The 15,055-nt window shown below is 37.3% G+C and overlaps 1 pseudogene; it reads left to right on the forward strand.

Moving 5' to 3' along the window:
* Positions 1-279: 279 nt before the first annotated feature.
* Positions 280-1,103, forward strand: LOC122725501 (annotated as a pseudogene).
* Positions 1,104-15,055: the final 13,952 nt, after the last annotated feature.

A 15,055-nucleotide genomic window follows, 5' to 3' on the forward strand; every position in this document is an offset into this window, starting at 1 on the left:
ATAAAGAATTTAAGGGCCAGAAGTGCAGGGAAGGGGAGTACCTGTGGTTTCCTGTTTCAACAGTGCTTGAACGGAACCCGCTGCTCAATTTCCGGCCAGAGCCTCCCTTAGCCCCCTCTCCACCTTCACCTCCACTAACCAACACTTCTCTGTCCTACCGTTCAAGCAGTAGCTGTTCAGCTCAGCCCCCCCAGCCCCCCCACCCCACAACGGCCGTCCCTGCTGCCCCAGCCTCAGCAGCAGCTGCTGTGCAGCTGCCTCCTCGTCTAAGCTGCCCCCACCATCTCTGCCGCCATGATGACCCCGTCTCCCTCTCAGTTGTGACAGAACTACCACCAGGTCTTTGAGGCCGCCATCAACCAGCAGATCAACCTGGAGCTCTACGCCTCCTACGTCTACCTGTCTATGTCTTACTACTTCGACTGAGATGATGTGGCCCTGAAGAACTTTGCCAAGTATTTCCTGAACCAGTCCCACGAGGAGAGGGAGCATGCTGAGAAGCTGATGACACTGCAGAACCAATGCAGCGGCCGCATCTTCCTGCAGGACATCAAGAAACCAGACTGAGATGACTGGGAGAGCGGACTGAACGCAATGGAGTGTGCTCTGCACTTGGAAAAAATTGTCAATCAGTTGTTACTGGAACTGCACAAGCTGGCAACTGACAAAAACGACCCCCGTTTATGTGATTTCATCAAAACCCACTACCTGGATGAACAGGTAAAGTCCATCAAACAACTGGGTGATCACGTAACCAACCTGCGCAAAATGGGGGCCCTTGATTCTGGCATGGCAGAATATCTTTTTGACAAGCACACAACCAGAGCTAAGCCACACACCTTGCTTCCCCCACACCTGGGAACTGTGGGTGCCACTCCTCCTGTCTTTTAGTGCATGCATATTTTGGTTATCTAACCTTTTCATAATCTGTACCAAAAAACCACCACCATTTACATCCCAATAAAGTGACGTACTGATGAGAAAGAAAGAAAGAAAGAAAGAAAGAAAGAAAGAAAGAAAGAAAGAAAGAAAGAAAGAAAGGAAGAAAGAAAGAAAGAAAGAAAGAAAGAAAGAAAGAAGAGGAAGGGTTTGGGGATAATGATAATGAGTTCAATTTTGGACATGTTAAGTTTAAGACATTTACATGACATACACTTTGCAATGTCCATTAGGCATCTGGAGATATGAGACTGGAATTCAAGACAGAGTTAAAGTCTGGACAAATAAATCTGGGAATGATCTCATTAGAGCTGACAAGTGAATCCATGGGAGCTGGTGAGATCACGAGGTGAAATTGTATGGGGGGGGGGGAGCTAGGTGGCACAGTGGATAGAGCACCGGCCCTGAATTCAGGAGGACCTGAGTTCAAATCCAGGCTCAGACACTTAACACTTACTAGCTGTGTGACCCTGGGCAAGTCACTTAAGCCCAATTGCCTCACCAAAAAGAAATTGTATAGAGGGAGAAGAGAACAGGTGCCAGGATAGACCTTAGACACAACTTATTAACAGGTTTGATCTAGATGAAGACCCAGCTAATGCAACTGAGAAAGAAAAGTCAGTGAATTAGCAAGAGAACCAGGAGAGAACAGTATAATGAAAATCTAGAGAATTAATCAATAAACATGTGTGTATAGGTATATGTATATATGTGTATATGTGTCTATACATAAACGTATATGTGTGTGTATATATTTATATATGTATATATAATAATTTGGAAATAACCAACCAATTTTAGAATTCCCTAGAATTAAGAAGAAATGAAAAAAAAGATTTCCTGTAGAAGTTAGGAGACCAACATGAAAAGGAGGATTATTCCAAACATGTAAGACAGCAAATATAAAAGCTCAATTGAGCAGATAAAGTTTGTTTGAGGAAGAGCTAGCAGGTCAATGTTATTGGATTACAAGGTACATGAGATAGGAGTGCTATACTGTATAAGAAAACTGGAAATGTCTATGTGTTGGGGTTGGGACACCAATTTTGAAGTACCCTGAAAACCAAAAAGAGGATTTTATATTCCATAGTGGAAGTGATAAGTTAACATTAGAATTTATTGAGTGGGAGGAAGAAGGGCAGGATATGGTTAGACTTGTATTTAGAATGAACACTTTGACAGGGAAGTAGATATAGATTCTAATTAGGAGAGACTTATGAAAGAAAGAAGAGAAGAAAAGAAGTTGCTAGACAATGTCAAAGGCTGCAGAAAGTCCAGGAAGGATGAGGATTGAGGAAAGGTCATTAGAAATAATGATTAAGAAATGACTAATAACTTTGGAGACAGTAGATTCAGTTGAATGATGGGTTATAAACCAGACAGCAGAGAATTAAGAAGTGAGAGTAAAGGAAGTTGTGGAAACTATTACAGTCTTCTCAAAGGTTTAAATCAGAAAATGAAGCTAACAGGGAGAGATGTATCAAATGAGGGTTTTTTGAAAATGGAGGAGACATTGGAGTACTTATACGTAGTCTATAGACAGGAAAAGGTTGAAGATAAGTGATGGTGTATATAATTAAGGGGGGAAACTGCTGGAGATTATAGGACAGAATGGGATTACTTGTGCATGTAGAGGGGTTTGTGTTGGCAAAGAGAAGGGTCATCTATTCATGGAAAACAGAGCATAAGGAAGTATAAGTTCCACAAGACATCTTAGTAATACATGGCAATGAGAAGAGAGGAGGGAACATTTTACAATTTCCCTCAATTATTTCAATAAAGTATTAGGTACGGTTCTCAGCTGAGAAGGTGAAGAAGGGGCAGGGGACACATGGAAGGTTTGAGTGATGAAATAATGTTGAAAATCTACCAAACTAAGAAGAATAGTAACTCAATTAGGAATGCATAAAAGGATTGCCTTTACATAGTGAGAATCCAAGTGAGATTATGTTAAAATATATTTGGAGTCAGTTTGGTTTCATGATTTTATCTAGCTTCATTCAGCAGCATGTATATAGGAGCAGAAGCAACAGATGCTGGAAATAATCGAGAGCTGAGATTTTGCAAGATCTTTAATAGAATAAGGGGAAGGAAAGGGGAAAGGAATAAGCATTTACATAGTGCTTACTATATGCCAGGCACAGTGCTAAGTTCTTTAAAAACATTATCTCATTTGATCCTCACAACAACCCTGAGAAGTAAGTGTGAAGATAAGGTAGAAAAGGGACTTAAAAAAAGGTTACTGTCAAATTTGATATATTGACCCAAGTGATAATCCTTTATGTTCTAGTATCATGAGAAGACAAAATTCTCTGGAATGAAGTGAATGTAATGATACTCTTGGTGAAAATGCTTCTATGAAGATGACACTGACATATAAAGCATGCAAATCATGAATGGGCAAAAAATGTCCAGCTCACATGCATTTTTTATTATTCATCAATAGTATATCATGACAACAATAAAAAACAGATCTCAGAAATTATAGGTAAAGGTTTCATATGCCTTTTTGTCAATGTTATCCTCAGCTGCAAGTCATATCATCTCTTGCCGAACAGTATAGAGCCATCTTTAAGGGGGGAAAAATAGCCATCCCTAATACTAGACAGGAAATTGAGGGGCTAGTAAATTAAAGAGGGTAAAGTTGAATACCTTAAGATATTTAAATATATTAATTTAATGAAAACCTCCATAATTTATATCTAAAACACAAGACATAACAAAATTAGCACCAAAATCTCAAATTAATTTAAAAATGGTCAGTCATTTCTTGGATTGAAAATTCTGAATTAGCCTTCTTTTTAGTTTAGTAGCAAGAATTCAATTTGTTAATCAGCAATATCAAAATAAAATCATTTTTAAAAACTGTTATTTCTTATAACCATCAAGAATAACCACATTTCCCCACAGATAGATGTGTGACAGTTTTGGATCCAGGGGGCTGCTAGAACAGGTTCAGCACTGCTACAGGTAAGATGTTAAGGAAAAAAGACACAGAGACATAGGATGGGATTGGAAGGGCCCCATGCACTTGGGTGGAGGCAAAAGGCAAAGTTTTTTTGGACAGTATGGCATATTTATACTTGAGGTGAGCAAAAGGAATGTCTTTGTGTGAAGTTCCCGCCAAAAGAACAGGATGAGGGCATTGGTTTGTAGACCTTGGGCCATGTAGACCTTATCTATGATGAGGACCATGTTTCTGTCCTTTGAAGTTTCCTTGGTGCCTATGCAAATGCATCTGCATAAGGAAAGGATCTTTGTGGTTTACAGCCCTCTTATCAAGGGATAACTAAGAAGCAGTGCATATTTTCTGGAAGGGGGGGCTCTGTCTGTGAGCTTTGCTCGAGCAGCAAAAGGGGAACATTGTTAGCCCCTAACAGATGTGTATAGAAAGTATGAAAAAAATTCAGGACCTTCAAACCATCATATACATGCATACATACATAAACCCATACATACATACATATATATATACATACATATATATACACACACATCTATACACATATGCATGTATATACACATATGTGTGTGCAGGTATACATGCATGCATGCATGCACACATACATATGACTGTTGGCATGGTTAAGAAAAAATAGGAGGAGAACCTAGTCCATCACAGTAGATTCTTCTCACCAATGCAATGGTACAGGAGAATTCCAGGGGACTCATGATGGAAGGGGATCTCCAAATCCAGAAAAAAAAAAAAAGAAATGTGGAGGACAGATGCTGTCTAGAGGAGGGCAGGGAGAGGGGAGGGAGGGAGAAAAATCCAAAATTGGAAAGCTTGTATAAACAAATGTTGAGAACTATCTTTACGTGTAACTGGAAAAAAGTAAAATACTTTTATTAGAAAAAAATAGAAGGAAAACGGAAATTTAAATCTCTATCTATCTATCTATCTATCTATCTATCTATCTATCTATCTATCTATCTATCTATCTATGTAAGGATGGATGTCAAATACCACCATAGCAAAAGCTGTTTGAGATCACTTTTGAAGATCTATGGGAACTCATTGGAAGATTACATCTAACATTTAAATGTAGCAGTAACTTGAATACTGCATTGTGCAATTAAAGGTAACAATAAAGAAATTTGTAGAAAGGAACCTGGAAAAGAAAAAAGTACATCAGAAATTCTATATCCTTCTGATCAATAATTGAAAGCAAAAGTTAATAGTTTAATGAGATACAAGGAGTTGACACAATGTACAGAAAATGTACAATTTATCATCAATTCAAAATATCACTAAACAGGCTTGAGAAGATAAAGATATAGATATAGATATATGGAAATTTTCAGTTGTTTGCTCCATCAAAAGAATCTCATATCAACAATTAATACCTATGAAATAAAACCTTAATGTATATTTTCAGAATTGTAAGAGGAACTGTAACAGATTTGGAAAATGCCCCAAGAAAAACCCATGCAAGATTTACAAAACATATAGGACTCATTATCCTAAGACATCTGTAGACATGTTAACATATTTTTCCAGAAAGGTAGAAGAATCTTAACATATATATTTTAGAGCATGTGACAAATGGTCAAAAATCAACTCAAATATTCATTGCTTAAGCATCCTTTACTTCACCCACAATGGTAAAACATAATGACACATGTACAACCAATGAGTTTGTCAAATATAACTGAAAGTAATGTACTCTGATATAACTAAAACCCACAATTGTAATCATAAGGGCCTTCAGTGTACACCATCACATTAATTTAGGAAAAGAGAAGTTACCAAAGAAGTGTCAAACAAATGGCCTGGTCACTTTGATGGGGGGGGTGTTTTATTGATCAATTGATTATGAGGCATCCTAAAGAATTACAAGACTCAGTGACTCAGTTTCCCAAGTTTTATTGAAATACTATGCTGACCACAGGAAGAATCACCCAAAGGTGTCTCAAATAGGAGATGAAAATGGTTATATTTATAGTGAGAAATGGTAGGTTATCTCCTCATTATAATAATCTCCTCCTTGTAGGAGGTTCATGGAAGGTCTTATCCTTATTGGGACTTCCTGAGATACCTAGTTACAGTCTCTGTTGATAGTAATGGTTGATAGGGACAAACCCACTTGGTTACCATAAGAACACAAACCTTAGTTTCTCTGTTAACCCTTTTAGGTACTATTAATAAGGACTCAAGCCTCAGTTTATCTGTTAATCCCTTTTTGCCTCCTCCATCAATTTGAATATTTGTAGAAATTGTTAAGTTTAAAGCAATTTATGACCATTAAATTATGTTAGCAATGGTCATTGCCACTAGAAACTACAGAAGAGTTAACCTTAAAGACTCATGACTTAATGATCAATGTACATTATGCAAGGAAAAGGTAGAGACAAAGCAACACATAATATTTAGCACTTAATGAATACCTTGTCGGACATGACCCAGTAGCTAGACTAGAATTAGATAGCAAAAACCCTGTATCTTGCATTCACTAACCACTAACAAATCATTCAGATCACAAAATACCCTAGAGAACTCAGCTATTAAAGTTGAATAGAACTAGACCATTATCATAAACTAATGTGTTGTGGGGTTTCTTTTCAATTATTTGGGGATATGCTGGGTTTATAAATTTTATTATTGCTACTTATATATTAATGGTTATTTCTATAATAATAGCTATTGCACCCATTTTGACAGAAAGTATTTATTATTAATTAATATTGAATATTAGTAAAGAATTGACAGCATGGCAAGCAGGAGGAAAGCCCCTGCACCATATTGTCTCTAAGAGAGCACACGGACTACCTACCCTGTCCTAAGAGGAGAGCACTCACCAACCAACAGCTTTCTGAGATAAGAGTCCAATCCAAATGGTGATCAACTTGAGCCCCGTGGGTGGCCAAGGCTTTTATCCTCTTTTGATAGAGGTGGGTCACTATACACTGATCAAAGCTAATTGGCTAGCACCACTCAATTCTTTTTGTTGATGTGACTTGAGGGTGGTCCAAAATAAAACCAGCTCTACCAGATGACATCATGGCCTAATGGAAGAAACCACTGAGGGGCAAAGGCAATGTCCAGATAGGTATGGTATAATCCAGTCACATCACTATACTAGACAAAAATAATTTAACTCCATTCCTTTTGTTCCTTTGGGCTTGCCCTGAAAGAGATTAGAATCTTCTCTAGAACTGAGCATTCTGAAGTGGGGCGGTGAGGGGGAGAAAAAGTCAACTAAAAGTGGATCCCTGGGTTCCCAAGAAATTCACTATTTATAATTATTTTTCACACTGAACTGCTGTCCACAATCACTCAGGCATAATATTGATTTATTAAAAACAAACACTTATCAATATATTTAATAGCTGTTACATCCAAAATCTTTATATTATATAAACTACATGGCACAAAATAACTTTCAGATCACAGAGACTTAGTGACTTGCCCAGGGTCAAACAGCTAGTAAATATCCCAAACATAATATTAACTGGTGTTTTCCTGACTCAAGGTCTAATACTATTATGATTATTATTAACTATCATTATCATCATCGTTATTATTGTTGTTGTTGTTATGTGTCATGTGCTATAAGTAAGCAGTGTTCCTTAGCCATCTACTAATTGTCATCAGATCCTTGCTTTTTTTTTGGTTATGCCTTTCCGAAGATGTTCCATTACTTATTGTTGTGAGAATCCCCCCAAAATAAATGGAGGGAATTTGCTAGTGTGTGGACAATCAAGAAAGGCTTTGTGAAGAAGGTCATGTCCTAAAGGGAGAGATACATTCTTTGAGGTGGAGGTGAGGAGGGGATGCATTCTAGAAGTACTGGATGGCCAGTACAAAGCTACAAAGACGAAAGAGTATTGCATGTGACCCTGAGTTACTGTTGTTCATTTCTGTCTGATTCTTCATGACTCCATAAACCATGCTATCCATAGGGTTTTCTTAGCAAAGATTCTAGAGTGTTTTGTCATTTCCTCTCCAATGAATTAAGGGAAACAGTAGTCGCATGTCTTGCCCAGGGTCACAAGCTAGTAAGTATGCATTGCTAAATTTGAATTCAGGTCTTCCTGACTCTAGGCCCCTCACTTTATCCCCTAAGCTACCTATCTGCTTTGATGCAGAGAGAGAAAGCTAATTTGGTTAGGCTGTAGTTTATGGGAAAGGAAGAACCTGGAAAGATAGGCTGAGACCATTTTTCTTAGGGATCAAAAGTTAAACTGAAGAGTAGCCAGACAGAGAGTTGCACAGTAAAGCCAAGATTTGAATTCAGATTTTCTTATTCCAAATTCAGTGTTGTCTTCAGTAAGCAATTCTCACATAACCTCACCAGTTCTTAGTTTCCTCTTCTATAAAATGAATGGGGTTGAACAAAATGAAGTCTAAAGTTCCTTCCAGCTCTAAATTTCAAAGCTGACCACCAAGTGTGTATTTTTCATTCATAACAGTTCGTGAAAAATGGTCTCAGAGATGGACTGCAATCTGCATTGAGGAGGAGTTACCAAAATAATTGCAATCACAAAATTGTGAAGTATATGTGTATGCAAAATTTTGGAGACTTTTTGGGTTAGAATTAGAAGGTAGGGGTAGAGGATCTGATTTGTGGATGAATGGGAGAGTAGGAGAAATAATAATGTGATGAGGTAGTGAAGAAGAGGTATTAAGAAAAATCATTCAGAAAGGTCTTGTATGAACTGATGAAGTATAGTGAAGTGAGCTGAACCAAGAGAAGGTTGTACACAGAGGCAGCATTATTTTCTGAATGAGAACTTGGAATGACAACTATTCTCAACAGTACAATGATCCAAGACAAACGCAAAGGGTTATTGATGAAACATCCTGATGGATATGGGGACAAATTTTTAATTGGGGAATGTGAGCTAAGCAGCTCACCGCAATATTGGGGCAAGGAAGGAGACCAGCAGCCTCCCTCAAAACAGAACAGGATTTATTTTAACAAGAACAAACTTAAAAAAAAAACCACACAAACAGGATCAGTAGGACCAAGGGAAAGGAAATAAAATGGGGAAAGGGAAATTATACAACCTGAAAAAATATCACCGCCCAGGAATCAGCTGAGAATATGAAGCAGAACTCCTGTTGCCTTCCAGCCTCCAGCTAGAATGCCCAATTCTCCTCCCCCAATCCCAGAAAAGCCACACGCAGCCCCAGCCAATGGGATGGCCACTCTGACAGTCACATGACTGCCCTCACTAGGCTTCCAATCATTATAATTTTGCCAGGCCCATATAGACGTCGGCAGGTGGTGATGATGTGAGGTGCCAGTGCCACTGCAAGGGCTACAACCAGTGGGTGGAGCACCATGAGGGTTTGCAGAGCCCCAGGCCAGTGTGTACTGAAGCATAAAAACCTCAATAACAATTAAATCTTTACATGGAGGAGGCTAAAAGGGATTAACAGATGACCAAAGACTTGAGTTATCAAAAGTAACTAAAAGGGTTAACAGAGAAAGTAAGAGTTGAGGTCTCATCAACAGTACAGTAACCGGAGGGTTACTATCAAACAACACTATCAACAGAAGCCTAAGGAGACAGTAACCAGGAACCATTAACCATTTTATATTTAGAATTTTATTTTCCAAAATTACATGTAAAATACCTATTTTGACATCAATTTTTAAAAAAACTTTGTTTTCCAAATTCTCTTCCTCCCTCCCCCCAAGAACTCAAGTAATTAAATATGTTATACATGAGCAATATACAAAATATGACCATTAACCATTAATAGCCATTATTATTCCTAGATGACAGGAAACAGAAACTGGACCTAGAAATTAGATCTTAAAGTAGAGATATCCTAAACAGAGAGACCCTTGGGGTCTGACAAGTTTAAACATGTCTTTAGGAACATGCATAGAAAGACCAATTGTGTCCTTAAGTTCACCTTATGCTGTTTAAACCCAAAAACCACACCCATAGTGAAAAAGGTACCCCCCTTGGAGAATGTCATAGGATCCCAAGAATTCCAAATTAGGATATGAATCTCCCTAAGGAGGAGATTAAGATAATGAGGAGATAACCTACTTTTCTCAGTATAAATATAACCATTTTCCTCTCCCTTTTTAAGATACCTATCTCCTGTGGGTGCTTCTCCCTGTGCCCACCAGTCTTCTAATAAAACTTGGGAACTGAGTCACTGAGTCTTATAATTCTTTGGGACACCTCATGAACAATTTGATCAATTAAACCCATCCCCTAAAACAATACTATCCACCTCCAAAGAAAGAACTGATATTGATGGAACACAGACTGAAGCATGCTATTTTTCACTTTCATTTTTTTCTTTTATTCAAGTTATCTTGTACAAAATGATTAATATGGTAATTTTTTACCTAACTGTACATGTATAACCCATATCTGCTTCCTTATCAGCTCAGAGAGGGGGAAAGGGAGGGAGGGAAGCAGGTATAAAAATTGGAACTCAAAACTATAAATCAAAATGTCCATTACTTAAAAAAACCAAATAAGTAAATAAATGAACAAATGAATGAATAAATGATAATTAGCTCTTATTATGAGTATCAGATAAAATGTAAAAAAAAAAAAAGAAAGAAAAATCAGATCTAATTTGATTACCAGGATTAAATTGATTTCATCTCTTGATATAAACTTCTGTCTCTTTCTCTTAGGGAAATGGAAGTTAAAACAAAACAAAACAAAACCAACTTAAAGTATTTAAAGAAAGGTTGTTCTCATTCCAGAGATAATAGGGCGAAAAGTTGATTGGAGACATAACTTCCTTTCTTTTTTTTTTAATTGAATAGAATTTTATTTTCCAAAATATATGTAAAAACAAATTTTGACATCAATTTAAAAAATTTTTTGTTCCAACTTCTCTTCTTCCCTCCCGTCCCACCTCCCCACCCACAAGAACTCAAGAAATTCAAAATAAGTTATACATGAGTAGAGACTTATGAAAATTGCAACTGATAGTATCTTAAAACAGATGGAAACACATTTTTACATATTTTTTTCTGTTTGACAATTCCTTAATCTGAAGTTTTGTGGTTTTTTTAACTCTTTTCTCTTACAACATAACTAATATAGGAATATTTTCCATATCTTCCTTTCTTATTGGATATCTGGGTGACTGGACTCAGATAGAATGAGGTATGGTTGGATTCAAAGTCAGCAGGAAGGATATATAAATTAGTAGTAGTAGTAGTAGTAGTAGTAGTAGTAGTAGTAGTAGTAGTAGTAGTAGTAGTACTACTACTACTACTACTACTACTACTACTACTACTACTACTACTACTACTACTACTACTACTACTACTACTACTACTACTACTACTACTACTACTACTACTACTACTACTACTACTACGTTAGGGAATACCTGAAGATAAGGTCCATATCCATAGTTGGATATCCTGCAGTCAGATAAGTCTTTGATTAGCTCCAGAGTTACTGATTCCCGGCATGGCCAGCTGGATTTACTCAATGTCAAGGAAAGGATTTTTAGTGTGTTAGCCAATGAAGCCAGTCCTTATACAGTTTTTTCTCATTACTGGATAATTGGGGACCTCAAGCAAATCAAGGTATCTGTCTTCAAAAATGCAAAATATTTCCAAGGGATTAACAGTAGCATGAGGCCACATGTTGCACCAGGGACATTATGAAGAAAGAAAAAAAAAAGAAAGAAGGAAAAAAAAAACACACTTGCCAAGCAAATTAATAGTAAAATCCAATGGGTTAAAAAAAAGGGAACAGCAAAGACTTAGCAGCAGCATTTACATGCAAACAATTGCTAATGAGTCTTATCTAGTCATTAAAACAGATTGGCAGGGCCTCTACTTGGCAACATTTTATCTGTAGTTAGTTTTCCTTATTGTATTTCTTTAAAGACAGCCTCCAATTCAGATTTTCAACTAATTAAGATCAATCTCATCCCAATCATCCAGGTATAATAGGGGAATATATCGTTGTGAGATTTAATTTTAGGTTTAAATTTTGACTCTGTTAACTTATTATCTGTGTGACTATAGACAAGTCCCTTCACCTCTCTGACTTACTGCTTCCACATCTAGGAATTGATGTGGTTGTACTAGATGATCTCTAAGGCCCCTTTCAACTATAAAAGCAGCTGAAATAATGAAGGTTTTCACTTTGCTTCAACTAAAATAATGGCCAAGAACTTGCCTCCTTACCCTTAATTTTCTAAACTAATTTCATATTCTTTCATACTATAAAGATAGTATTGTTTGTCCTTCTTTTTGCAGGGTGGGGTGGGGCAATGAGGGTTAAACCCAAGGTCACACAGCTCATAAGTGTCAAGTGTCTGAGGAGTGAATTGAACTCAGGACCTCCTGAATTCAGGGCTGGTACTTTATCCATTGTGCCACCTAGCTGCCCCCCTGATATATTCTCTCTCTGTTATTTATTTATTTTTGTGTGTGTGAGGCAATTGGGGTTAAGTGACTTGCCCAGGGTCACACAGCTAGTAAGTGTCAAGGGTCTGAGGCCAGATTTGAACTCAGGTACTCCTGAATCCAGGGCCAGTGTTCTATCCAATGTGCCACCTAGCTGCCCCAGATATATTCTCTTAATGAAGATTAGGAGATTACCAATAGTCCAGGACAAGGAAACATGACATTTACAATAAGAAAGAGAACTTTATTGAGGGGATACTCTAATAAAATGAAGGGTACTCAGGGAGAAGAATGGAATCAGATCCCAGGAATATTTCTGCACTTCTTTGAGGCTCTGGAATAAATGCAGCACCTTCTCCCCAAACCAGTAAAGTCTGGTGATTTTTATAGGGTTCTTAACCAGTTCTAGCAGGACTAGTAATTGGGAGAAGGGTAAGGAGTTAGGATTTCTGGCCTGATGTTGATTTACACTAGTGGATCAGAAGGAAGTTTCCTAGGAAATTGGAGACTGATTAATATTCAGACTCCCCCAGAAAGGGAGTTTCAAGCCATTATTGCTGGACTTAATCTGACAGGATGACTAGTGGGATTTTGAATTTCTAGGTCTCATCTTTTAGATATCAGTGAGAAAACCATATTCCTTACTATAAATATGTCCGTGGACAAATTGCTTAACCTCTCTGTGTCAGATATTCTTATAGGTTTGTGTTAAAATCAAATTAGAACAATGTCTTTAAGCTATTTTCAAGTTTCAATGTACTATATAAAATGGCACCTATAATTATTATTCTTCCCTTCATGAATTCATGTTTTTGTTAGACTAAACTAGTAATTCTTACTGTGATATTTGTCTCTCAGAATCATTTTATTCCTTTAAAGCTTAGCTCAGCTGCTGCTGTTCCCATGATTAACCTCAACCCCTCCCCAGCTATAGTTGTTCTCTTTTTCCTCAACTAACCTCTTCAAATACAACAGGTGAGTTCCTTGTAGGCAATGACAATTTTTTTTCTGACTTTGTATCACCAATACCTAGATTAGGTTTTTGCATGTCTATGGTAAGGGAAGCTAGGTGGTACAGTGGATAAAGCACTGGGCCTGGAGTCGAAGACCTGAGTTCAAATCTTAACTCAGGCGCTTATTAGCTGTATGACCCTGAGCAAGTCACTTAAACTTCAATTGCTTTACACAGCCTGGGCCATCTCTAGTCCTCTTGATGTATATCTTGCCACTGAACCCAGATGGCTCCGGAGGAGAGAGTGAGTTTTGTTACCTTGCAGAGCTCTCCCTCACTTAAATCCAATTCAGTGCAAGTCATGACATCACCCTGATGTCATGGTCCTCTTCAAGAATGAAGGCTCAACAACATGTCCACGCTATCCACTTGATAAATATCTAGTGAATGGAATGGAAAGACACAAACTTACCTTTTTCCCCTACAACACCCTCCTCATTGTCTTTCTACTCACCACCCTATGCTAATGTTGGAAGGCATTACTTTTCAGATGATTCTTTTTTTTTTTTTAAGATTTTTTTTTTTTTTTGCAGGGCAATGAGGGTTAAGTGACTTGCCCAGGGTCACACAGCTAGTAAGTGTCAAGTGTCTTCAGATGATTCTCTTTTGATGTCTGCCTTCTCACTATTCTTGCTGGAACTTTTCTCACAAATAGAGATATAGAAATATGGTTCAAGATACAAATTTTCTACATAGTATGTCACTCCTCCAGGGAATGTCTGTTAAGCCATCCATTTTGTGGATGCACTTACACATTTTTTTTTAAATCTATTTACATTAGATTAACATAATAATAACTTTTACAGAGATTTTTTTTTTACAAAATGCTTTGCATATATTTTCCCATTTTAGCTACATCACAGCTTTATGAGGTGTTTTGATTATCTCTGTTTTACAAATGATGATGATGATGAAGATTTCAGGGAAGATGACAGTTTTATATACTGATTTAAGGTTTGTAAAGCACTTTACATATAATAATCTTGTTTGATCCTCACAACAACCCTGTGAAGAAGATCCTATTTTTATCCCCATGTCAGAGATGAGATGAGAAAAACAAGTGACTTGTCCAGTGTCACACAGATAGAGATTATCTGAGGCCAGATTTAAATTTAGATATTCTTGATTCCAAGGCTCTATTCACTGTACTGCCTTGATTCAGTTCACTTCTATGAAGTAACAACTTTTGAAACAATTTGTGAATCAGTCTGAAATAAGTCTTAAGAATACAATACAATAGGAAAGTATAAGATTTCTAGGTATGATATTTCAAGGGCTTTGTGTACCTGGAAATAAGGAACAATGAAATGTTCAATATGTCCTGTCCCTGTTGATATTTATCTATCATGTACTGCTATGTACTACTAGTTCCCAATGGAGAACACACAATAATTAGACTAGGAGAGAAACACATGCTCCTAACATTCTACCCTAATTTTGATGTAGGTTAGAGGGCATAGCTAGTGTCTCTCTTCTGATAAAAAAACATATTAAAATGATATTCCTGGTCTAACACTGTATACTCCCCTGGAGATTCCCACTTTTAATAACCTTCAGTCTAATAGATAAAGCAGAGGGCAGTAATCACTGCTGGAATGGATTTTCTGGCAGAATTAGACATCACCTCTAGGAATCAATAATCATTTGAAGCTAACAGGGTGATTAAATGACCTTCTTTTTATTTTCCTTCATGTTGAGTTGCTTTTTCATCTTGATTTAGAGTCACAGGGTTAGAAACAAAGATAAA

This window comes from Dromiciops gliroides, chromosome 4, assembly GCF_019393635.1.
Source record: "Dromiciops gliroides isolate mDroGli1 chromosome 4, mDroGli1.pri, whole genome shotgun sequence".
NCBI classification, from domain to species: domain Eukaryota; kingdom Metazoa; phylum Chordata; class Mammalia; order Microbiotheria; family Microbiotheriidae; genus Dromiciops; species Dromiciops gliroides.